General features: G+C 51.0%; 1 protein-coding gene and 1 long non-coding RNA gene across 2 annotated transcripts in view; one reads left to right on the plus strand and one right to left on the minus strand.

Annotated features, from left to right (window-relative positions):
- RAB10 (RAB10, member RAS oncogene family) overlaps positions 1-24235 on the minus strand; it is a 48617-nt gene that overhangs the window by 23349 nt on the left and 1033 nt on the right. The window lies entirely within an intron of this gene.
- Positions 1-24235, plus strand: part of LOC132325650 (uncharacterized) — a 50464-nt gene that overhangs the window by 20583 nt on the left and 5646 nt on the right. The window lies entirely within an intron of this gene.

A 24235-nucleotide genomic window follows, 5' to 3' on the forward strand; every position in this document is an offset into this window, starting at 1 on the left:
CTGCCATGGCAGGGGTGGCACTGGCTGGGCTCTGAGGTCCCCTCCCACTCAGACCAGTTTGGGAGTCAGTGATTCCATGGGCCCAGGTGTGACAAACCTGAACTCAGCTTTAGAAAGGACAGAAGCATTGATGGAGGTTCTGGGCTCCTGGCCTGGGCTACCAGGGCTTTAGGGAGCACCAGCAGTTGATCCCATGGTCAGTGCAAACACTGCCCTCACACTGAGTCTGCTCTGCCAGCCATGGCAACCACAGCCCAGGAGCAGCTCCAGGGGCTGCCAGCTCACACTGGGCACTGAAGTCAGGCCCCTCCATCCCACAGCCACAGGGAATGCTGCCCACAACCTGCTGCACCTGTGCAGGCTCAAACCTTGAATGTCCTGGTGGATACACAACTACTGGCTCAAGGGATTGGTGTTTCCAGCTCTCTCAGATATAAGATGTTAATGAAGAGCCAGGAGCTGCATCAGCAGAACAGCTTTAAGTCCATAATCATTTCCATATCACTTTCCACCTTCCCAAGCCCCTGCCAAGATCCCCCCCACCCCGCCACTAAATCACAAAGTGACTCTTCTTGACAAGTGACAGACCCACGGCCACCGGTTGGAGAGGGAGGGAAAAAACGTTATTTTCCAGTCCACTGCAGAGGTACAAATGATGAGCTGGCCCTTTTCACACAGCCCGAATTTTGTTTGCATTCCTTCCAAACAAAGCCCCCATTGAGCACGGGGAGGACGCTGGGCGGGAGGAAGCAGAAATTAGGGCAGGAGGAGGGCACGGCTGGGAGCTGGAGCTTGACAGGCATCCCGCAGGGCCATCCCACCCTGCAGGGCCATCCCACCCTGCAGGGACATCCCACCCTGCAGGGACATCCCACCCTGCAATGACATTCCATCCCACCCTGCAGGGCCATCCCACCCTGCAATGACATTCCATCCCACCCTGCAGGGCCATCCCACCGTGTAGGGACGTCCCACCCTACAGGGACACCCCATCCCACCCTGCAAGGCCATCCCACCTTGCACGGCCATCCCATCCCACCCTGCAGGGACATCCCACCTTGTAAGGACATCCCATCGTGTAGGGACATCCCACCCTATCCCGCAGGGCCATCCCACCCTGCAGGGATATTCCACCCTCTAGGGACATTCCACCCTGCAATGACATTCCATCCCACCGTGTAGGGCCATCCCACTCTGCAGGGCCATCCCATCCCGCAGGGCCATCCCACCCTGCAGGGCCATCCCACTCTGTAGGGACATCCCACCCTACAGGGACATCCCATTACACCCTGCATGCACATCCCACCCCACAGGCACATCCCACCCCACAGGGACATCCCACCTTGTAAGGACATCCCACCATGTAGGGACATCCCATCCTATCCCGCAGGGCCATCCCACCCTGCAGGGACATTCCACCCTCTAGGGACATACCACCCTGCAATGACATTCCATCCCACCCTGCAGGGCCATCCCACTCTGCAGGGCCATCCCACCCTACAGGGACATCCCATTACATCCTGCATGCACATCCCACCCCACAGGCACATCTCATTCTATCCTGCAGGCACATCCCACCCCACAGGGACATCCCACCCCACAGGGACATCCCACCCCACAGGGACATCCCACCCTGTAGAGACATCCCATTACACCTCACAGGGATACCCAATCCTGTAGGGACATCCCACCCTGCAGGGACATCCCATTCCATCCCACAGGGACATCCCACATCACAGGGACATCCCACTCCATCCTACAGGGACATCCCATCCCACCCCGCAGGGATGTCCCACCCTACAGGGACATCCTACCCCACCCAACCCAGGCCAAGAGCAGTGCAGAACCAACTGCATTTTGTCTGTAATTCATTAATAATTGCTGTGCACACGCTGCTGCAGCACCACCCCTGGTGTGCTCAGCTCAGGAAGAAAAGCAAACATGCAAAATTCATCCTCAGGTTCATCAGGGAAGGGAATGGAGCCCCAGGAGAGGCTGAGGGAGCTGGGAAGGGGCTCAGCCTGGAGAAAAGGAGGCTCAGGGGGGACCTTGTGGCTCTGCACAACTCCCTGACAGGAGGGGACAGCCAGGGGACAGGGACAGGACAAGGGGAAATGGCCTGAGGCTGGGCCAGGGCAGGCTCAGGTTGGATATTGGGAACAATTCCTTCATGGAAAGGACTGTCCATCCCTGGCACAGCTGCCCAGGGAGGTTTGGAGTGCCCATCCCTGGATTTCAAAGCCCTGTGGATGTGGCACTTGGGGACATGGGGCAGTGCTGGGGATGGTCTGAGATCCCTTTTCCAGCCTCACTGACTCTATAATTCAAATCCTGTGTGTTCCATCTGCCCAGCTTTGTACCACAGGCTAGGACAACAGCCAGGATTTTAAGTGTGACTCAAGGAACAGCTCTCAATACCTGAGTTCCCATGGCAGAACTGAGAGCACACACCCCTCTCCTGAGGAGCAGCAGGAGGTGTCTGGATGGCTGTGCCCAGCTGAGCTCCCTCCTCCCTGTGCTGGGTCACCCTGAGGGAGGTGAAGTCCTCAGCCAGGGCCACAGCACCTTCTCCAAGAGCCTCAGGTGACTATAAAATTGTGGAATGGTTTGGGTTGGAACTTCAAAGCCCATCCAGAGCCATCTCCTGCCACAGGCAGGGACACCTTCTACTATCCCAGGGTGCTCCAAGCACCCAGTGTCCAACCTGGCCTTGGGCACTTTCAGGGATGAGGATGGAGATTATTGTTGGATTATCTAGTCTGCAAATCTGTCAGCTATAAATGAAGTCACTGTACCACCAAAAGAGAGTTCAGCTTTTGTTTGGGTTTTATGTTTTAATAAGGTGAGGAGTCAAGGCTTTTCCTGCCAGCTGTGTATTTTTGTGTAATCCACGTGCTCCTCCACAGGTATCCACAGAGCTGGAATCCAGCAGTGCCAGTGTCCAGGCCTGGGGTTTGCTATTGCCCCTCCAAAATAAATTCTCCTGTCTGAGCTTGTGCTTCCAAAACCTCTACACCAAGTGAAATCATTGTCCCAGCAAAGTCCCAATGCTGGGGACAACACCTGGAAAAACTAACACTGAGACCTTGTCCTGTGCTGAAGGGTGAAGGAGGCAGAAAACAGCTCCTAGAAAACCTCTGGAAAGCAGTGCTGGCACCTAAGATGAAGGTTTGGGATGGTGCTCATCCTCACTGTGCAGCCCTGAATCCCTCACAGGAGAAATGTTTTGAAAGACTTAAGTAGCAAGTGAGATCATTAAGAGCTTAATTAAAAGCAGAACTCTCAGCTCTTGCCTGATGCGCTTGTGTTGGGCTTTCCCTGGAAAGAGAAAGTGGATTTGCTGCTGAAGCTTTCTTATGAAATAATTAATAATTATCTTAACTGATAACCAAGGTTAATGGCTGCTGCCCTGAGTAAAGGACACTCTGAAGCATTAAAGGCTCTTTGCAAGAGCTGCATTGTCTTCAAAGAGTTTAGAGCTCTGCACGTGACTTATTTGGAAAGTTTGGTACTGGGAGGGCTTGGAGGACATCAGGAGGAAATTCTTCCTGGAGAGGGTGGTCAGCCTTGGAAGGGGCTGGAGTGCCCATCCCTGCAGGTGTCCAGGGAAGGCCTGGATGTGGCACTCAGTGCCCTGGCCTGGGGACAAGGTGGGGATTGGGCACAGCTTGGACTCTATGGTCTTGGGGATCTTCTCCAAACCCAGGGACTCTGGAACTCTACACTAAGGTTAACCCACCTCTCTCTAGACTTGGGGACCTCAGCAGGAAACTGCTGAGTTTAGAAAGACCAGACAAAGCTTTCCACCCCCAAGTTAATTTGGCAATTTTAAAAGCTCCCAGGCTTAAAATTAATTATTATTGCTGCTGTTGTCAGTTCTCTTTATTGCATTTTTGTTATTTAAATGAAGGCATTTTGGGGGTGTTTCTTGGGCCCTGTGTAAGCTCTAAGCACACCTGGGGGATCCCAGCTCCACAGCGACTCCAGGAATGGCACATCCTCTGCTCCTGGGATTGCTGTGGGTCCTGAGGTCTGTTCCTTCACACTTTGTGAATAGGAGAGTTGTTAATTCAGTGAAACAGCAGCTGTTCCCTTCTGCCTGCCCAGGAACTTCCTTCACTCAAGGCAAGTATTCCCAAAAAGTGAGGCAGCAAGAACAGGGTTTACATTTTCCTTGTTTTATTAAAGCCCTTGCTTGAGTTAGACAGGTGTAGGGAGGTGCTCCAGGCCAGGCTGGACAGGCCTTGAAGCAGCCTGGGACAGTGGAAGGTGTCCCTGCATGGCATGGAGCTGAGCTTTAAGGTCTGCTGGTTTTCAGCTTCCTTTTTCTACCTTGTTGAGGTCAGGATTGAAGGCACTCGAGAGGATGGTTCACATTCAGACTCAGGGGTTTATTATTTCTTATCTATGTTACAGTCTCACAGCAGTGAGTTCTGCAGTATTTCATGAGCAAGGCACAAAATGACCAACTATCTCTTGTTGCAGGGTCTTTTAAGGCTAAACTGTATAATTAAGAAATGACACCTAAATTATTTTCCCTTTTAACCCAATAACTGATACCTCAAAGTCTGCAGGGCAGACTTTTCTGTCCAATTACAAAATACCACCCAAACCCATGGAGAAGAAAGAAGAAGAAGGTAAAGAACCTAAAACCTCCATCTTGCCCCATATTTATTACCATATTCTAAAACCCCAAACTCTGAGTTTCCCACCCTGTGACATCACACACTTCTACCCAACTCCACACCCACAATCCCAGTGCTGTCACTCAATTCTGGAAGCTTCTCCATGGTCTCAGGTCAAATGCAGTGCTCTCCTGGGGGCCAGAGTCTGTCAGCACAAAAAGCCTGAAGTTCTCAGCAGCCACAACTCCCACAAAGGTCCCTTCCAACCCAAACCAATCCCTGATCCCTTCTATGATTACACTGCTCAGCTTCAATTCCTGCAGCCCCTCCCAGCTCCTTGGGGTGTCTCCTTTGCCTCATCCATGGGAGATAAGAAAGGAACAGGCCTCCACCAACCAGTGTCACCTGTAAGAATCACAGCTCTCTGAAAGGGCACTCAGGAATGAGAATCTGAAGCTATTCCTGGCCTCATCCTTTGACAAAGGCTTAAGGGAAAGCCTGAGATTTATCAGGGAGCCAAACTCAGCTGATGTGCAAGGGAGTGGGAAGCTTTAGGCTGGCTGGGACAAGCCTTGGCACTCATGGCAATTCCTCCTGCAATCAGGCTTTGCCACCTCTGGCAGCCAGCACAGCACCCAACTGCAGAGGGGGGAATCACCAGAATGGGGCTCCAAAGGGAGATAAAACCCCCACTGTCCTCCCCCAATCCCAAAACTTCTCTAACAGGAGCATCTCTGACCATCAGAGCTTTGGGAGCTCTCCTTTCTCAGGAGAAAGTTGCAATACAGCAGCATTAGGGGTCCCCAGGCAGTCCCAAAACTCACTCCCTGACAATGAAATCATCAGAGAGATGGCAATGAGGAAACCTGAAAGCTTGGGACCACCTGGCTTCTTTTAAACAGTACCAGGAACTTCCAGATCAAGGAATTGACACTTCAGGCCATGGCTACCCTTCCTAACAAAACATTTATCCATCAGGAGTGAGGACTGCACTGCATTTGAACTCTTCCTTGTGTTCAGCCCTGATCATGTGTAGCACGGTCAGGTACAGGGGAAGGGCAGTGGGAAGAGGGAAAGACAGCTGGATCAGCAACAGAAAACCAGGGATGGAACCCTGGGGATGCTCTGGGTCTGACACAGAGTGCTCCTGGTTTAAACCCAGCAGGCAGCACAAATTCTGCTCGTGCCTTTGCAGGAGGATGCCCCAACTCCACAGCCCTGCACACACCCTGCTCTCAGAGCTCAAACACACTTAATCCCCTGAGTAAACAGCAGAGTAACTCAGTAAATGCAGCAGCTGCTCCTCCTCCTCCGGGGGAGAGCCCCTGCACAGGCAGCTCACCTGCTGCTGTGTGTGTGCACAGAAGCCCAGCACACACACACCCCTGGGGGAGCAGCCACTCCTGCATGGATCCTTCCTACACTTACACGTGGCCAGGAATTCTCCAAGGAAATAGAAAAAACAGTGTTCATTGAATCCCACAATGGTTTGGGTGGAAGGGACATTAAAGCTCATCTTGTCCCACTGCGTGCCATGGGCAGGGACACCCTGCACTGTCCCAGGGAGAAAAGTTTGTGTTCTATTTCCAGGCATCAAAAGCCCTGTCCAAGCTGGCCTTGGACACTGCCAGGGTTCCAGGGGAAACCTGTGCTAGGGCCTTCCCAAGGGGAATACTGGGATTCCTTCCCAATACCCCTGTCCTTTGCCCACGGGGAGCCACTCCCTGTGTCCTGGCACTGTCTGTCTGTCTAACCCAGCCAGCCACGGAGAGCAGAGACCCCAGAGCAATCTCCAAGCCCAGAACACCTGGATCAGACAAGCCAAGTGCTCTGCTGGCCTGAGACAAGCCCACACAAAGAGCTGCAAGGCAGGTTATAAATAATGCAGGGCCCCACCACACATGGGCAGCACAGCTCAGATCTGCTGGGCCACGCTGCACATTCCCAGCCCTCCTTACCACAGGCTACTCCCACACTACTCAGAGCCAGGATAAAAGCTCTCCAAAGCACTCCAGCTCGTGGTACAAACTGTCAGGGGAGTTCCCTCACAGCCTCCCAAGCTGCAGTGACTCAGGACTCCAAGGCAGGATGAGTTGTTCCTGCCTGACTTGTTCAGACACACAGCCCATGCCTGGAGGGGGAGCAGAGCTTGGCACAGGGAGCAAAGGGGCCCCAGGAAATGAAGAGAGGCAGGGTGGACTCCCAGAGACAGACCCTGGGCTCCCACAGCTGTGGGGAGAGGCAGGAGCAGCCCTGGGAACAACCCAGAGAGTATCAGTCATCACAGTGACACTGGAATGGCCTCCTGGCTGTCTTTGCTCTCCTCTTGCACACCTGCAGTTCCATCATTTCTGACATCCCGTGACCAGCAGTGTAACAAAGAACTCAAGGTATGAGTAAACCATGGATCTATGTGTTAGCAAAGCAGAAATTCAGTGAATTTTCAGCGAATTCAGGTGTTTCACCTTCTCTGCAGGAAGTTTTTGCCAGTGCAGAGCGTGCAAACCAGAGCCACAGCAGGAACTCACTCGTCCTGCTCTGCAAGGTTTCAAGTCGTGACAGCTCAGCACTGACAGAGCACCTGAAGCTGCCTCTGAATAAAGTCAGCACATACCTCACATGAATAAGGTAACACACACCTCAGCTGAAACTTTGGGAAAGGTGCACTGAGCTCATCTACAGAACAGAACCATGTAATAGGAAAAGATCTCCAAGGCCAACCATCCCAGTGCTCTCAGGAAGCTCCACAAGTGGGTAGGAGAAACTCCTCCCTGGAGGTGCAGCTCCTGTCAGCCTGGTTTGGATCAAGCTGGGCTTGGCAGGACCATGGGAGCAGAGTCAAGTGATTTAATTGTATTAATCCCACCAGCCACAACTGATGACATGATTAGTGCTAACAGTTTTTCCCATATATCCAGTCCCTGGTGCCAACCCTCCCAGCCTCTGTCCATCACCCAAAGGCTTCTCCTTCCCCAAAACTCAGGGCACACACCTCAGCTGAAACCTTGGGAAAGGTGCATTGAGCTCATCTACAGAACAGAACCATGCAATAGGAAAAGATCTCCAAGGCCAAGCACTCCAGTGCTCTCAGGAAGCTCCACAAGTGGGTAGGAAAAACTCCTCCCTGGAGGTGCAGCTCCTGTCAGCCTGGCTTGGATCAAGCTGGGCTTGGCAGGACCATGGGAGCAGAGTCAAGTGATTTAATTGTATTAATCCCACCAGCCACAACTGATGACATGATTAGTACTAACAGTTTTCCCAAAATCCAGTCCCTGGTGCCAACCCTCCCATCCTCAGTCCATCACCCAAAGGCTTCTCCTTCCCCAAAACTCAGGGCACACACCTCAGCTGAAACCTTGGGAAAGGTGCACTGAGCTCATCTACAGAACAGAACCATGCAACAGGAAAAGATCTCCAAGGCCAAGCACTCCAGTGCTCTCAGGAAGCTCCACAAGTGGGTAGGAGAAACTCCTCCCTGAAGGTGCAGCTCCTGTCAGCCTGGCTTGGATCAAGCTGGGCTTGACAGGACCTTGGGAGCAGAGTCAAGTGATTTAATTGCTTTAATCCCACCAGCCACAATTGATGACATGATCAGTGCTAACAGTCTTCCCAAAATCCAGTCCCTGGTGCCAACCCTCCCATCCTCAGTCCATCACCCAAAGGCTTCTCCTTCCCCAAAACTCAGGGCACACACCTCAGCTGAAACCTTGGGAAAGGTGCACTGAGCTCATCTACAGAACAGAACCATGCAACAGGAAAAGATCACCAAGGCCAAGCACTCCAGTGCTCTCAGGAAGCTCCACAAGTGTGTAGGAGAAACTGCTCCCTGAAGGTGCAGCTCCTGTCAGCCTGGCTTGGATCAAGCTGGGCTTGGCAGGACCTTGGGAGCAGAGTCAAGTGATTTAATTGCTTTAATCCCACCAGCCACAACTGATGACATGATCAGTGCTAACAGTTTTCCCAAAATCCAGTCCCTGGTGCCAACCCTCCCAGCCTCAATCCATCACCCAGAAGCTCTCTCATCACCCACTCACCAAACCAGCCCTTGCACCCTTTGCTTTCCCCTCTGAATTACCACCTAGGCAAACATTCCCTGCTTTATCCCAAGGTCAGCAGCCTCCATCCATCCACAACATAGATGATCCACACCAACAGCTACACAAAACTGCTTTTCTGGGTAACATTCACAGCAGCAGCAGAGAAACTCCCATGGGAATAGCTGTATCCAACTGCTGGGGGTCCACAGGACCTGCAGTTTCCTGAAAATTGATATTCTGTACAGCAGGTCTCAAGAACAGGAATTATGTCTAGATCTCACTCTGTAAAGGTAAGTTAAAGACTCTTATCCAGGGACATTTGCTAGCATGAGCCAGTGTATCTTCAAAAAACTTTATTTATTTCCAGCATCTATTTTTAGGAATGCAGTAGATTCCTAAAATCCAAACAAAGCACTCCAGCTTTTAACACAAAATTTGCTAAATTAGAGATTCTGAAACCCAAGTGTATTTCCTTTCCAAGAGGCTGCCCAAGCTCTACCAGTCCCTCGTAGTGACCCCCTGGCTCTGTCCTGAACCCCCATTTCTCCATGCTTTCTAAAACTGCCCTTCCAGGCTGAGTTTCCCCAAGCCCACAGCAATCCAGAGGAATTCCAGAGCTGGTGATGTAAGGCAGGACACGGGACAGGGGCAGCAGCACCAGCAGCACCGGAGCCAGATCTTCTCCTCCCAATTAATCTATTCTTAACGAAGCAGATGACAGTCCTGTGAGACAGCAGCTCCTGGGCTGACCTACATTCCCCTCCTGGATGCATCTGTGTGCCTCAGTCGCTGTCACACATCCCTAGCAGGGTACAGGCAGATCTGATTTATGCAAACCAGCCCAGGGACTTGCTGAATATTCATTTGGGTGACAAATCCAGGACTCTGCTTCTATCCCCCCCCAAATCCCAGGCTTAATCCCCCCCAGACAATAGGAGGCTGCTGTTATCCAGCCTGACCTGGTGTCTGGGAATGGCCACTTGCTGGGAATTCATCCACATCTCCACTGCTGGAAGAATTTGGGGATCTTCCCAAACCCATCCCATACTGCCCTTACAGCACCAACCAATTCAGAGATGAACAGCATTCACAGCTCCAGGAGTGAAGGAGATCTTCCTAACTGGAAATTCCTTTCTGAAGTGCTCCTGTTGCCATCAGAGCAGCAAAGGAGCTGAGGGCAGGTGAGATCTCTGCCACTGTCCCTTTCAGGGATGCACAGCCAATGGAGGGCACCAAAACTGTCTCACTGCAAGTCCCAACTGAAACCTTCTCTGTGACTGGCTTGGAGATTTGTATTAAAAATCACAAATTAACACCTGAGGTGAGTCACTGCAAAAGGCAGTACTGCTTCCAAGAATTCTTTAAGAGCACTCGGCAGCAATGTTAAAAAATATCAAAAATATGAAGTGACCAAGGAGACAAAGGTGGTGGGAGCTGTGTGTTCCTCACACAGCACCTCCATGGCACTGGGGAACTTCCACCTCTCCACTGCTCATCACCTACATTAAAATATTAATCACTGCCAGGAACAATCCTTGACATCTCCTTTATTCCACCTTATTCCCTGCAACAGGGAGAAGTCCATTACCTTGCTATGTAAATCCTTTTATCAGCTGACTTTTTTCTTCTAAAAAATACAGATTCTATCCACACATTTAGGTCTGGGAAGCCACAGGGCTGTGAGGAAGCAGAGTATCAACATCAGGGATTCCCCAGAGCTGCTGCTCCTCAAGCACTGTTCATGTTTGACAGACAGATTACAATGAGAATGCTGTTCAACCCACACCTGCAGTTAAAATCCAAATAATCAGGAGGTGGGAAAGGCCCTGGTACCACACAGCAGACAGGGACCTGCCTGGGAGGGATTTCCAAATGCCTCTTCCTCATTTGTGATGACACACAAGGCCTTCCCAAGAGCTCCACACCAACCTGAAGTTCCAGGTCCCTCACTCCATCTGCTGCAGGTATTTAAATACTGGCCTGGACACAAACTGCCAGTCATGAATTTTGTACTGATCTTTGCAGATAAATTTCAACTTTTCTGTCAAGTGAAGGTGACAGCTCCTCCAAGGGAGGAACTAAGGTGTGTGAGCTTACAACCATTGGTTAGAGGTGGCTGGAGGGAAAGGGGACTCAAGGGACTGAAGTTAAATCCCCAAGAGCTCAAACCAACCTATTTCTACCTTGAGAGGCACCACATCCTCCTCCAGCTTCACAGGAAGGGACAACAGCACATGGAGCTACACCTGAGAAACTCAGTTACCACAGAATCATCTGGGCTGGAAAAGCACTCCAGGACTGAGTCCAACTGTGCCCAATGCCACCTTGTCACCAGCCCAGGGCACTGAGGACCACGTCCAGACCTTCCTTGGATACTCCCAAACCTCCCTGGGCAGCCCCAGCCAATGCTAATTTGGGGGATTAACAAACACAGCCCGGGTGATTTCAGCTGGGGTGGAGGCTGAGGCAGCACCAAAGGACAACGTGATGCTCCCACTCTGGCAAAGACACCAGGGCACCTGGGCGAGCTCTGGCTGTGCCAGGAACACTCCAGGGAATGCTGAGCAGTGCCCACAGCCATGTCCCACAGCAGCCACCTGATGGCCAGGGCAGCCCTGATGGTGAGTGGGTGATGAGAGAGCTCTTGGGGAAGGAGAGGCCTTTGGGTGATGGACTGAGGATGGGAGGGTGGGCACCAGGGACTGGATGTTGGGAAAACTGTGAGCACTGATCATGTCATCAGTTGTGGCTGGTGGGATTAAAGCAATTAAATCACTTGACTGCTCCCATGGTGCTGCCAAGCCCAGCTTGATCCAAACCAGGCTCCCAGACAGGAGCTGCACCTTCAGGGAGGAGTTTCTCTACCTGGGCAGGAGCAGAGCCTCAGCCAGTGGGCCAAGGCTTCGTGGCACACTCTGATCTGGTGGTTTGATTCCTGAGCCAGCACTCTCCATATCAGCACGTGGGCAAAGTTCAGGAGATAACTGGGGAAAGGAGCATTTCCCACAAAATGGAGCATTTCCCATAAGATGGAGCATTTCCCACAAAATGGAGCATTTCCCATAAGATGGGGAGCATTTCCCATAACATGGGGAGCATTTCCCAAGTTCTGTGACCTGGACATGAAGGCACAGGCACTTCCAAAAGCTCAGAATCCAACATGTTTAACCTCACTGTGCACTCAGATGTGCTCAAGGCACAGCTGCCACAGGTTCTGGGAGCAGTGAGTGTAGCTGGCATTCCAGCTCTGCAGATGAACACTGGCATCCCAGACAACAACAGAGCTTCAGAGAGAATTCCACAACTGCTGGGGCTGGAAGGGACCTCTGGAGATCCTCCAGGGGGGTTTGAAACATTTTCAGAGAGGGAGACTCCACATCCTCCCAGGGCAGCTGTTCCAGGGCTCTGTCACCTCCATGGACAGAAGTTCTTCTGTCCATGAGGAGCTCCTTGTGGTCCAGCTCTTGGCCACTGCACCTTGTCCTGTCACTGGCACCACTGAGCAGAGCCTGGCACCCTCCTCTGGCACCCCCCTTGGAAATATCTGTGTGCACCATCAGTGTGGGGCAGTGACTGCTCACACACAGGGACTGAGGCCATTTCTGAAGCCAAAATATGGAACCTCCTCATCCTCTCCTCCCCAGCTGCCCTCAGCTCACAAACATCAGTGCAACTTTTGTCCAGGGAGGTCTGACTTAGCCACACTCCCCCCAGGGCCGGAGTTTCAGAAGTCACATGAAAGCACAGCTCAAATCTATGTGCAAAAACAATCTCGGTGCAGAAAGAAGGCTCCAGGTTCCTGCTGACACCACCTACACTGTCACTAAGGTCCCTGAGACCACAGCTTCAACACAAGCAGTTATTTCTTCCAGAAAAAAGAAATTTGATCATTTTGTTATTCCAGCAGCTAAACCTTACACAAGGCTCCCACAAACAAAACAAAAGAAAATGAACAAAGGAACTATTTTAGTGATGTTTTATGCATACCAAGAGACAAGGGAGACAATAAGGTTTTTATTCATAAGGTACTAAGGGGAAAAAAAAAAGGAAATGAAGCTCTAGCAAGAAAAAGAACTTCCTTCAGAGCTGTTCCCATGCAGCAGGAAAGTCTGCTCAGTGTCAGTTAATTCCAGGTTTGAGGGCTGATTTAATTCCCTGCCATTACATCTTTCATTTTCAAATATACTCAATTAACTCTGGTCCAGGCCTTTACCAGCCCCTATTTTTAGGGAGGACATCACATGAAGCAGCTGCATCTCCTCATGAATCCCACTGTCAGGAGCCCATCAGGTCCCACAACCAAAATCACAGCAGGGAAAAGTCTGGACTCCAGACAGCCCAGTCTGCAATTGGAATTCTACTCTAAACCACCAAGGACATGAATTAAATATGTTCAAGTTCAATTACAGCCAATTAAATCAGTTTTCATGCATGTCTCACCCTACTTAAGCTATATTTGTTAGCTAGGAAATAAATACAGTACTGGTATGAATCTGCTTTCACAAAGACTGCTATTTATGAAACACAGAATTTGTCACTACTTGCTGCAATGGTAATTTTGCCCTCAAATTACATAAAAATAAAATTCAAGTTAACACTTATCCTGGCTAATTTATACTCAGCAGATGGACAAGACAGATAATGTGAATTCATTGAGAAAAGCATCAGCTTTACCAAAGAGGAGGTGCTGTGCTGGGGAGGTCATTAAAGGATTCAGCCACTCAATTCACTGCCATGGAATCACTGAATCCCAGAAGGGTTTGGGTTGGGAAGATCTTCCAGCTCACCTTGTTCCATGGGCAGGGACACTTTCCCCTGGACCAGACTGCTCCAAAAGGACCCATGTGACAATTCACTGCTGGAAAACCTGTTTGTGTTCTTACAAACACAAAACAATCCCATTATTTCTGAGTGTCCCAAGCCAAGCTGCCCAGAGCAGAGAGTTCTGTCACTGCTGGCACCAGCACTGCCACCCCACATGTGACCTCACATCATTCCTGCTTACAAAGGGCTGGGGACAGGCTGGGAGCCAGCCCTTGCTGGGTGACATTTCCAACAGGGAATGGCTGATTAGGGACACACCTGTTCCCTCCCCAGGCTCCAGAGCTCCTGCAGGATGTTCAAATACTCCAACAGGTGTTCATGAACAGCTGCCACATCGCTGGGGGTGTTACTGAACAGCAACTCACACATCAGAAAATTTCATTTATTAACCCCTCAGCAGCAATAAAGAGCATAGCAGCAGGTTCTGATCATTGTTTACACAAGTTCTAGGAGTCTGTAAGGCAATTCCTACACATCAGGGTCATGGGCAGTGTGACCAGGAGAGATCCTCCAGCTCCCAGCACTTGGAGGAGGTCAAGTATTGGAACACCAGATGTTTCCACCCAAGCTCTAAGTTCTCCAGCAAGCAAGATGAGTGGCAGAGCTCTCCAGTTCATCAGCAAGGAAAAACCTCAAAATAAAGGCCCATTGTTATGATATTGCCCCGAAGCATCACATTTATCAGAGAGTTTTATCATCCTTTTGAGCTGTTATTGATACTGCAGCAGTCTTACTGAACTCACAGAAAAAGCCTGAGAAACAAGAATAATGTGCCTTTGAAAGTGTGGAAACAACTGGAAGAATGTCACACGACACACCTAGAACCAACATTTCTTGTTACCCAGAGCACTGGCATCTCCTGAGGCAGCACTGGAGCTGGGAGACTCGTTTGGCTTTTTCAGTTTGCTGCATTCTGCAAGAAGGTTCACAGGATCCCAGAATGGTTGGGGTTGGAAGGGACATCAAAGCACACCCAGTGCCATCTCTGCCATGGCGGGGACACCTCCCACTGTCCCAGGGTGTCCCAATGTCCAGCCTGGCCTTGGGCACTGCCAGGGATCCAGGGGCAGCCCCAGCTGCTCTGGGCACCCTGTGCCAGGGCACAACAATTCCTCATTCCCAATCTCCCACCCAGCCCTGCCCTCTGGCAGTGGAATCCATTCCCTGTGTCCTGTCCCTCCAGGGCTTGTCCCCAGTCCCTCTGCAGCTCTCCTGGAGCCCCTTCAGGCCCTGGGTTCTGGGTGTCCCCACCGGTGCTGGGGACAAAAGGAGGTTGACATTGATCATAACAGGGAAAACTTGATCTGGGTGTTGGGGAAAAGCTGTGCTGCAGGTGGTGTGTGACTGGAACAGAAATGCAGAGAGGTGCTGCCACTGCTGTCCTTGGGGCAATGAGAGACCCCAGAGAGCCCAAATGACCACAGCCCTGCTGTGAGGTGACAACCACAGTGTCTGTGCTCCACAGGCTGCCTCAGCCTTGCTGCTGGTCCTGGGTGCCAGGACAGGACCTGAGGAGGGGATCCCATTTCCCAGGGTGTCAGAGCTGCTCTGGATCCCACCAAAAGCCCTGCAGTCAGGGGAGATTCCTGCTGGATGAGGTCTCCTTATGATCCTCAGAGCATCTGATGTGGCCACCAGCTTTGAAAGAGCTTCTAACCCTGCAGGTGGGCAAGAGGCAGAATGAGTAGGTGACAGAGGTGCTGTGGGAAATCCTGCTCTGAGCAAGTGCAGGTGTTGTCACCTAGCAGCTGCCAGAGGTGACACAAGGACTGTCAGTGCTGTGGTTTGGCACCCTGGGGCCTGTGGGGCTGCTGCTCCAGCTGCTGGCAGAGCTCTGCTGCAACCTCAGCTCTTTTCCTGTAAATCCTGGTGTTGTTCTCTGACACAGCCCATGCTGGACTGGAGCTTGGAACAACCTGGAAGGTGCCCCTGCCCATGGCAGGGGGTAGAGTAAGGACCATATTAAATGTTCCTTCCAACCCAATCCATCCTGCCATCCCATGACCCAAACCCAGGCAGCTCCATCTCCTGTTCTCTGGCTGGGTCAAGGTCTCAAGCACACTGGGACACATCCCTGAGGCTGGGGACAGAGCCCTGAGGCTGGGGACACAGCCCCGTGGCACATGGCCACCTCAGCTGGCCACCACTGCCAGCCTAATGCTGTTGCAGGTTTCTGAGCCCCTCTGAAGGAACACACAGCATTTCTGCTCACTGAAACAGGAATGAGACAATGCAGACTTCCAGAGAACTCACATTCCTGATCTATGCTGTCCTAGACAGACCCACAGGAAGCACAAATCCCAAAGAACTAGACAGGATTTGCCTTTGCTTTTGCCAGAGATTTGTGTAGCTAAAATAACTAACTAAGTAACTTTGTTGCTTATTTGGAAGATCAAAAAAGTTCCCTGGAGATGAAAGCCCTTCCCAGCACACTCAAGGAATCAGGAGTGTTGGAGGGACTCCTTTAACCAGCAATCAGACAGCTGTGCTGAGGCTCCACATCTGAGTCCCCTCTCGAGTGACAGAGGCACACACACGTCCTGCCATGTGCACAGGGATGGAGGTGACAGCTCAGCTCCTAAGGAGCTCCTAATCCCACTTGGAGAAGGGAGAGGAGAGAAGGGATAAGACACAGCCTGCAGCAAGCCTTGGAAGGTGTGAAATCAATGCTGCTGCCTGAGGAACTGGAAATTTCTAGGTACTGCTACCAGCATTCCAATGACCTGAGTTCAGGCATTTATTACAGATCTGCAGGAATGAAAGTGCAGCTGAAGCAGTGCCCTCACTGGATGCCAGGTGTCATCTCCTGCCCTCAGGGAAGTCACCTGCCAGGGGATTTGGCGGTGAGGAAGAACAGGTACCATGGCCTGGTTGGAAGGGCAGGAGAAGACACCTGGCACATAAATATGTCAGACACCAAAAGGTGAGTTCCTGCTTCCAGGAGCCCAAAGACAGTAAGTGAGCACCTGAAGGGAAATGTAAAATCACCTTTAGTGTAGGAGATTACAATGCTGGTGAGGCCCACTTAAGACACAACCATCTCAGGGGCAGAATAACTCATTTGGGACCAGCTACAGCCCATTCAGGGAATGTTGTCAGGAATCAGGCAAGAGTTTGCTCTCATGAGGTGCAGATGAGCCATGATAAAGCCCAGCCTTCCAGAACCTTCCACAAATCCAGTGGCTGGTACCATACCCTCAGCCCAGGTCAGCCACCACCTGGACAAGCTGAGATGACACCTGAACTCACCAGAGCACCACCCACCTTTGGAACCAGACTTGTAAGGGTTCTGAAGCTCAGATCTCAGGCCAGGACAGCCTCCCCCAGCATGGTGCTGATCCCAGCCCCTCCAGCACCAAAGGAACTCCCAGCACACACAGCAGCAGCATGCCACACCAGAGCCATGGTTTTGGGAAGAGGCCATTTCCAGCACTCCTCCTGGTCCAACAACAGCTTCAGTGGATCCAAACATGAAAGCACACCAGTTTGAGAAGCATCCTTGAGGAAAAAGCTGCACAGGTATGGATCTAACTGTAGAAATTCCATACCCATTGGCCCTGAAGAAAGCAGGTGTCTCTCTGGGAGCACTAAGTCAGATTTTGGAAACACAAGACACAAACGAGTGCTCCTCCAGGTTACAGGGAACAGTCACAATCCCAGTGGGAGAGAAAGCCTGGAGTTGTTTTACCTACAGAACAGAACCAAAACATGCAGAGACTTTAGTTAAACCCACACAAGACTTGTAGTCAAACCCACGCAGAGAGGAAAACCCACAGAGCTGAGCTGCACCAACACACCAGACGTTCAAGACAACTTGCAAGAGCAGCTCTGGTCTCTACCCTGTTCTCCAGGGCCAGACAGGGAATTCCCTCAGCACCAGCAATTTGCCAAGCTGGTTTTTCACAAAGCATTTCTCAAGCACCTTAGCCCCTCGCAAGAGTTACACAAACCAAAGCTGAAATCCTTCTCTACTTTTTGCTCCATGACTTTTTGATGGCACAACAGGCTGCCACTGCGGGAGAATCCGTGCAACCTGCTCTGCTCTCGAGTCCTGTCTGGGCACTTCTCAAGCCCAGGTGGGATGAATTTTGCTGGCAGAGCAGCCCTCTCCCAGCCACCATCCTTCTTGAGGCTCTCCAGCTCACCAACAAGCAGGGACACGCTGGCTTTCCTGCTCCAGGGAGGAGGAGCAGGGAGCAAGCTGTGGGTACCCAGGGTGGGGAGAGCCCACGCCCTGCTGCAGGGCTGCAGGGACAGGGAGCAGGGCCTGCCACGGCAAAACCCCTGCCAGGCAGCACTGCTGGACTACAGGCAGCAACATCTGCCTCAACTCTTCAAGTCAGGGTTGATTCTTCCTATCCCCTGATGAGGTTTTCATCAATAGACTCTCAATCAATGTCCTAATTAAATATCAGTATTGACTTGAAGAGTGGAAAAGATCAAGTGCTTTCTGAGGATAAAGAGAATTGGTGAATCACAGGATGGTTTGGGTGGGAAGGGACCTTAAAGCTCATCCCATTTCACATCCTGCTATGTGCAGGAACTCCTTCCACTATCCCAGGGTGCTGCAAATCCAACCTGGCCTTGGACAGCTCCAGGGATGAAGGGGCAGCCACAGCTTCTCTGGGCAACCTGTGCCAGGGCCTGCCCACCCTCACAGGGAAGAAAATCTTCTGCAAGAGCATAACAGATTTTCTTTCAAAAGACAGAAACCAAGAAGTCAAGAGGAAATCACTTCTCTGCACCTCCCAGTTGTGTTTATCACTCAACAAGGCACTAAAGACTAATCATTGGCTACTTAAACAAAGGCTGTGTTCCTGCTTAGGCATTCATGAACAAGTTTCTACCAACACCAACAGACATTCTGTTTGGCCTCTGAAAATTCACAAGCAGCCCACAGATCACGAAGCCTGTGCTCCAAATCTGTAGACACATTACCCCAGAAAATATCAGTGACTTCCTAACTCTTCATCTCTGTCACTGCTGAAGTGACAGCTCAGTCCCCTCCTGGAAACAGCACTGGCTTAACTGGAGCAGCCAACCTGGGCACTCTGCAGGGCTCCCGATCGTGCTCAGCACATTTGGGGAGCAGCTGCCCCTGAGTTTCAGCTGCACATCACCAACATGTCAGAGCAAGGACAGGGGAGCAGCAGGGCTGCCAGCACAGGGCTGAGCCCAAGGAAGCAGCTCTGCAGTGCTCACGTCCTTCCCTGACCGGCTCTGCCCGAGGCACCAACAGCACCAGCAGCAGGAGAGGAGTGAGCCCAGTCTGGGGTTTGTTTCATACTGGGGCAGGGAGGAGGGAAGGCCAGGCACTGGAACTGCTGCCAACAGGTCTGTTAATGTGGAACTGCAACATGAAAGTGAATTTTCGTGGGGAACCCCTCAGGACCAGGACAGTGCCTGTGCCCTTTGCTGGCACTGCTGGGGCACCTCCAGTGCTGGGGGCAGCTCTGGGCCCCTCCTGACAGGAGAGACCTGGAGGGGCTGGAGTGTGTCCAGGGAAGGGAATGGAGCCCCAGGAGAGGCTGAGGGAGCTGGGAAGGGGCTCAGCCTGGAGAAAAGGAGCTCAGGGGGGACCTTGTGGCTCTGCACAACTCCCTGACAGGAGGGGACAGCCAGGGGGGGTCGGGCTCTGCTCCCAGGGAACAGGGACAGGACAAGGGGAAACGGCCTCAGGCTGGGCCAGGGCAGGCTCAGGTTGGACATCAGGAGGAATTTGTGCATGTGAAGGGTGGTCAGGCCTTGGCAGGGGCTGCCCAGGGAGGTTTGGAGTGCCCATCCCTGCAGGTGTCCAGGGAATTCCTGGATGTGGCACTGAGTGTCCTGGGCTGGGGACAAGGTGGGGACTGGGCGCAGGTTGGACTCCATGGGCTGGGAGAGCTTTTCCAGCCTCAGTGACCCTGGAATTCTGAGTACAAGCACCACCTCCTCTGCTGTTTCCATGTCCCCTGCTGCCCTATCACTCCACCAGCACAGATTTGGAGGGTAACGTGAGGAGCCCCATCAGGGAGCTGATCCAGCTCAGCTGAAAAAACAGCCACGTTACACAAAGAAGTTTCCAGCCAGCTCAGTTCCTCAGCTCCTCACCACAGCCATCCCCAGCTTCTCATCAGCTCTGTGAGGCGTGTGCAAAACTGCTGCTCATTATTCACTGCCCTAGATGAGAAAAAAATCCCCAAACACTCACACACAAAAGCCCCAAAAAACCCTACCAAAGAAAACCAAAACCAAAACACTCTTTTTGTACAATATCACACGAGTCCAGCTCGCTCTGCAACCCTTCCCCTGGGTGTCCCAGCAGACAGAGGAGAGGACAACCCCCCTCCAGGGCAAACAATGCTTGTCCAGCCTCCAGCAGCCCAGGGGATTCCCAAGCTCCAGGCTGCATCCAGAGCACTGCATCCAATGCCCACCTACAGATCCACTTCCATTTTCTACTTTCATTCTGAACCCACCCATCTTTTCCCCTCCAAAATTCCCCTGGCAGCCAGTTCTGCAGCACAGCCACCCCCAAGTGGAAATGACTTTGGTCCCTCCTGCTGCCTGATGGGTTCAGGTCACAGAAATGACTGAGCAGGAGTTGGGATCAAGGGGGCTTTGCTGGGCCAGGGTTTATTGGGATTTTTCCTTGTCTAATTCACCTGCTCCATGCCAGGAGTCAGAAGCAGACTGAGCCCACAGCCTGGGCACAACATGAACACAACTCACAGCTGCTGCTGCTCCTGTAGGCAGGATACAAAAAAGGGATAAAATGATGGAATTATGGAATGGTTTGGCTTGGAAGGGACCTTGAAGCTGATTCCATTTCACCTCCTGCCATGGGCAGAGATCTTCCACTAAGCCATGATGCTCCAAGTCCTGTCCAACCTGGCCTGAACAGTGCCAGGGATGGGACAGCCACAACTGCTGGGAACAGCCAGTACTTCCCACTGGTGTAGTAACCCCTTCTTTGTTTGAATCCTGAAACTACTTGTTTTTCAAACTTCATTGCATCCCCTGCACAGCAACAGCATCTTCACCACTCAAACAATCCCTTGCTTCCCAAAATTTGGCAAGTTTTTCCCCATTTTCTACCTGGGGATCCTTCCTTCCTTCCTTGCTTCCAAAATTAATATATCACAGTCCTCCCAGGATGCACAAACAAACTTGGATTTATTACTAAAGGACTCTTGAGGACTAATTTTTAAAAACTTCAGTGCTCCAATGTGCCAATATGAAGCAATTTCAAAGCAAGTGGCTCCAACTCAAACCCAATTCTAATAAAAGCAAAAGAAATAATTGAAAAATAATAATTTCATCCAAGTAATTTCCCTATACTTTCATATTTAAAATATCAGTTTTGCATGCTCTTACCATAGCTTTGGTTGTGTTCAAAATAAAACAAACCTCAAAAATCACTGGTTTTTATCTCTGGATTTGTGCACTTGTGTAAAGCTCAGGAAGACAAAATACAGCTGCACCTCCAGGAGGGATAAAGATCCAGGGAAGTTTTACCTCCATCAGGAGCACTGGGGGGGAATCTCCCAATACTCACACACCCTTTGTTCTCCTGAGCTGTTACTAGAGATTTCATGGGAAAACATTTTTTGTGACTCATCTTCATTTGCATTGGACTTAGTCAGACAACAGTGATTACATGCTTAGGCTCGGTTCTGGCATTCAAATCTTTCAGCAGCCATCCTGGCCAGAAGAGCCTCTCTCCCTACCTGTCCCCAGGTGCCAAAGGCTGGACCCCCCAGGAGCTCCACAAAGTGGGCACAGCTCCTCTGGATCCTTTATGCACAGCTCACTTCACACCATCAACAACCTGACACACTGAATGCCAATAAAGAGATATTAAAAAATGAGATCTCAGGGATGTGCTGCCTGGAAGTTACTTATCCTAACATTTTTAACATTCAAAATAAAGACTATCTGCTGGTAGCAGGGAGAGCACCCACTCACTGACCCTCGAGCACAACTGAGAAGTCACCACAGTTCTCCAAACCAAATACCATAAAAATCATTTTTGCACTGAAGAAGAGTTAAAATTTAAAATGGTTTGTGATGCACTCAGCCTTCCAAGATTTATTCCTTCTGTACCTGCAAACAGCAAGGCAGGGCTGGAGGCCCAGGCCCTGCCCTCCCCAGGGAGGTTACCATGACTCTGGGATTTCTTGCAGAAATGCCATCTGGAATATTTATAGTGCCTGAGAAGGGGCAATGAAATCACTCACACTGGCACCTCAGCACATCCAGAAGCTTAACTGCTGCTTTAGCAGGAAATATTAGATTGAAGTGACTCAAAGTCAAAGTGAGAGTATGTCAAATTACAGGGACAGTAAGTTATCTGCCAGCAGCCATCATGGAGCAGGATCAATGTGCAAAGACGAAATGTGAAGTGATAGAAGTTACTAACATGAAGCAGAAATGCTCTATTAGGGTGTCTTCCCTTACATATGCAAACAGGCCTTTGGTTTGAGACAATTAAAACCTTCTCCCCTTAGACAGATGCCTCCTCCTTAGACAGAGGCCAGTACCAACATTCCCTGAGATCTTTTTTTTCCTTACAAACTCAAGACTGAGCTTTCCAGTGCTTGAAGGGAACCTACAGAAGAGCTCAGAGGGACTTTGGACAAGGGATGGAAGGACAGGACCCAGGGAATGGATCCCACTGCCAGAGGGCAGGGCTGGATGGGAGATTGGGAATTGGGAATTGTTCCCTGGCAAGGTGGGGAGGGCCTGGGATGGAATTCCCAGAGCAGCTGGAGCTGCCCCTGGATCCCTGGCAGTGCCCAAGGCCAGGCTGGACACTGGGGCTGGGAGCAGCCTGGGACAGTGGCAGTGTCCCTGCCATGGCAGGAGTGGCACTGGGTGGGCTTTGAGGTCCCTTCCCACCCAAACCATTCCAGGATTCCGTGAGCCAGTCCCTGCCTCCAGCCCCCACCAAACACCCCAGTACATTTTATGTGTGTCCCAGGCTGTTGGCAGAGCTCTGAGCAAACCCAGGGCAGGGATCAGAGCTGCTGGGGTTATTCAAACACAGGAGAGCCCCAGCCAAGGATCCAGTCACCTCTCGTCACCCACTGTGTACACAGGGCTTTGGAAACCACATTTCCTTGTTGCTACAGGTCAAAGACTCCACGGGAGGTTTTCCCTGAAACTCTGCTCTTCCTGCTGCAAAACCAAGCAGAGCTGCAGGGCTGGGATTTCCCACAGCAGGGACCCCATGGAAAGCTCCTTTCCAGACTCCTGGATTGCCACTGCTGCTGCGGGGCCACCTGGGCAAGAGTGAGAGCTGCTGTCACCAGGGGGAATCTGAAATCCCATCTTCAGCCAGATTGCTGCACTGCTTGGGAACAATGCAGAGAGAACTGAGTGGACCTGGATAACTCAGGTGTTTGGATTCCTCCCTCAGGGATGGGCTGTTTTTCCCAAGGTGCTGATGGAGAGTCACCCTTACAACTGACACTGTCTGCACAGGACACTTCCCTCCAGGTTTCCACATCAACTTACAGAAGGACTATGGAAACAACACATTTAAGGCATCTTTGGGCAGTTAAACACCACACAGAAAATCAATTTGTACTCCAACAGCTGCCAAATTCCACTGTGAACACACAAACCTGCCACAGCTACCATCACTAGACATTCAGTTCAGAATTCAGAGAATAAAACACCTCTGCCTTCCAGTTGAGGCACTCCAGAAACAAACAGCCACTGGTCTGACTGGTGGGAAACACTTCCAAAATCTGCACGTGCACACTTCCTACTGAACCTGGTGATACTCCTCTTGAAGACCCCAAAACTGCACAGTTAGACCAGCAACTAATACTAATTACTAAATTACTAATTATTAAAAGCACGAGTTGTTGGAGCAGGAGCCACTGTGCCTGCTGACTTTTTAACTATGACGTTTGACTATTTTTAACTTTGAGAATTGAAATAAACCTTCCCAACGAACTCCAAAGGCAAGGAATGTCATGTGATCCCAGCAAGGCTCTGCCAAGCAGTGCCAAAATACACCCTGGCCACAGCAGCAAACCCATCTGGCCTCCCAGAGCCAGGCTATGCCATGGGAAGGGACAACATTAACTGTCACACAGACCCCCAAAAATTCAGCAAAATGCCAAGTTGAGGCCCTGAGAGGTTTTAGGAAATAATTTTCTCGACACTTAGTTGTCACAAAGGCATTTTTTTTTCACTTTAAATTTCCCAAGCCTTGCTTAAGAGAGTATTTTTACATGTTATAGTCTGAGGTGCAATTTTTGGGTGATGTTTCAACACAGATAAGGAAGTGCACAGGGGTGAACTTACACCCAGCACTAAAATCTACACTGACACTCCATGTTCCCTCAGCTGCACGACCAATGGTTTAAGGGATTTATAGCAAAGTCAGATGCAGTTCAAACCCCTCGAAATAGTTTTCTTTTTTATCCAGATCTAGGTATGTGTTGCACCAGTGGGTGCTGCAAGAAAATCTGAGACAGGAATTACCCTTAATTTCCAGAGCCAGTCACCAAGAAGGTGAAAAGCTGCTGACCTGAACTCCTCATCTGCAAAAAAAGACGTTCAGGAGAAGCCCTGTGATACACCTGGGATGGAAAGGTATTGGGTACCAGGCCTGTCCCGTGGCACAGACTGCACGGAAAAGGCAAAGACACATCCCTCTTTCATGATGTCACAGCAGCTCTACCTTGGTCAGGAGGTGCTGAGGGGGGGAAGGACAGCTTTGTTGGGCGAGAAAACAGACCCCACCCACGAGCG

The sequence above is a fragment of the Haemorhous mexicanus genome, chromosome 3, assembly GCF_027477595.1.
Source record: "Haemorhous mexicanus isolate bHaeMex1 chromosome 3, bHaeMex1.pri, whole genome shotgun sequence".
Lineage (NCBI taxonomy): Eukaryota > Metazoa > Chordata > Aves > Passeriformes > Fringillidae > Haemorhous > Haemorhous mexicanus.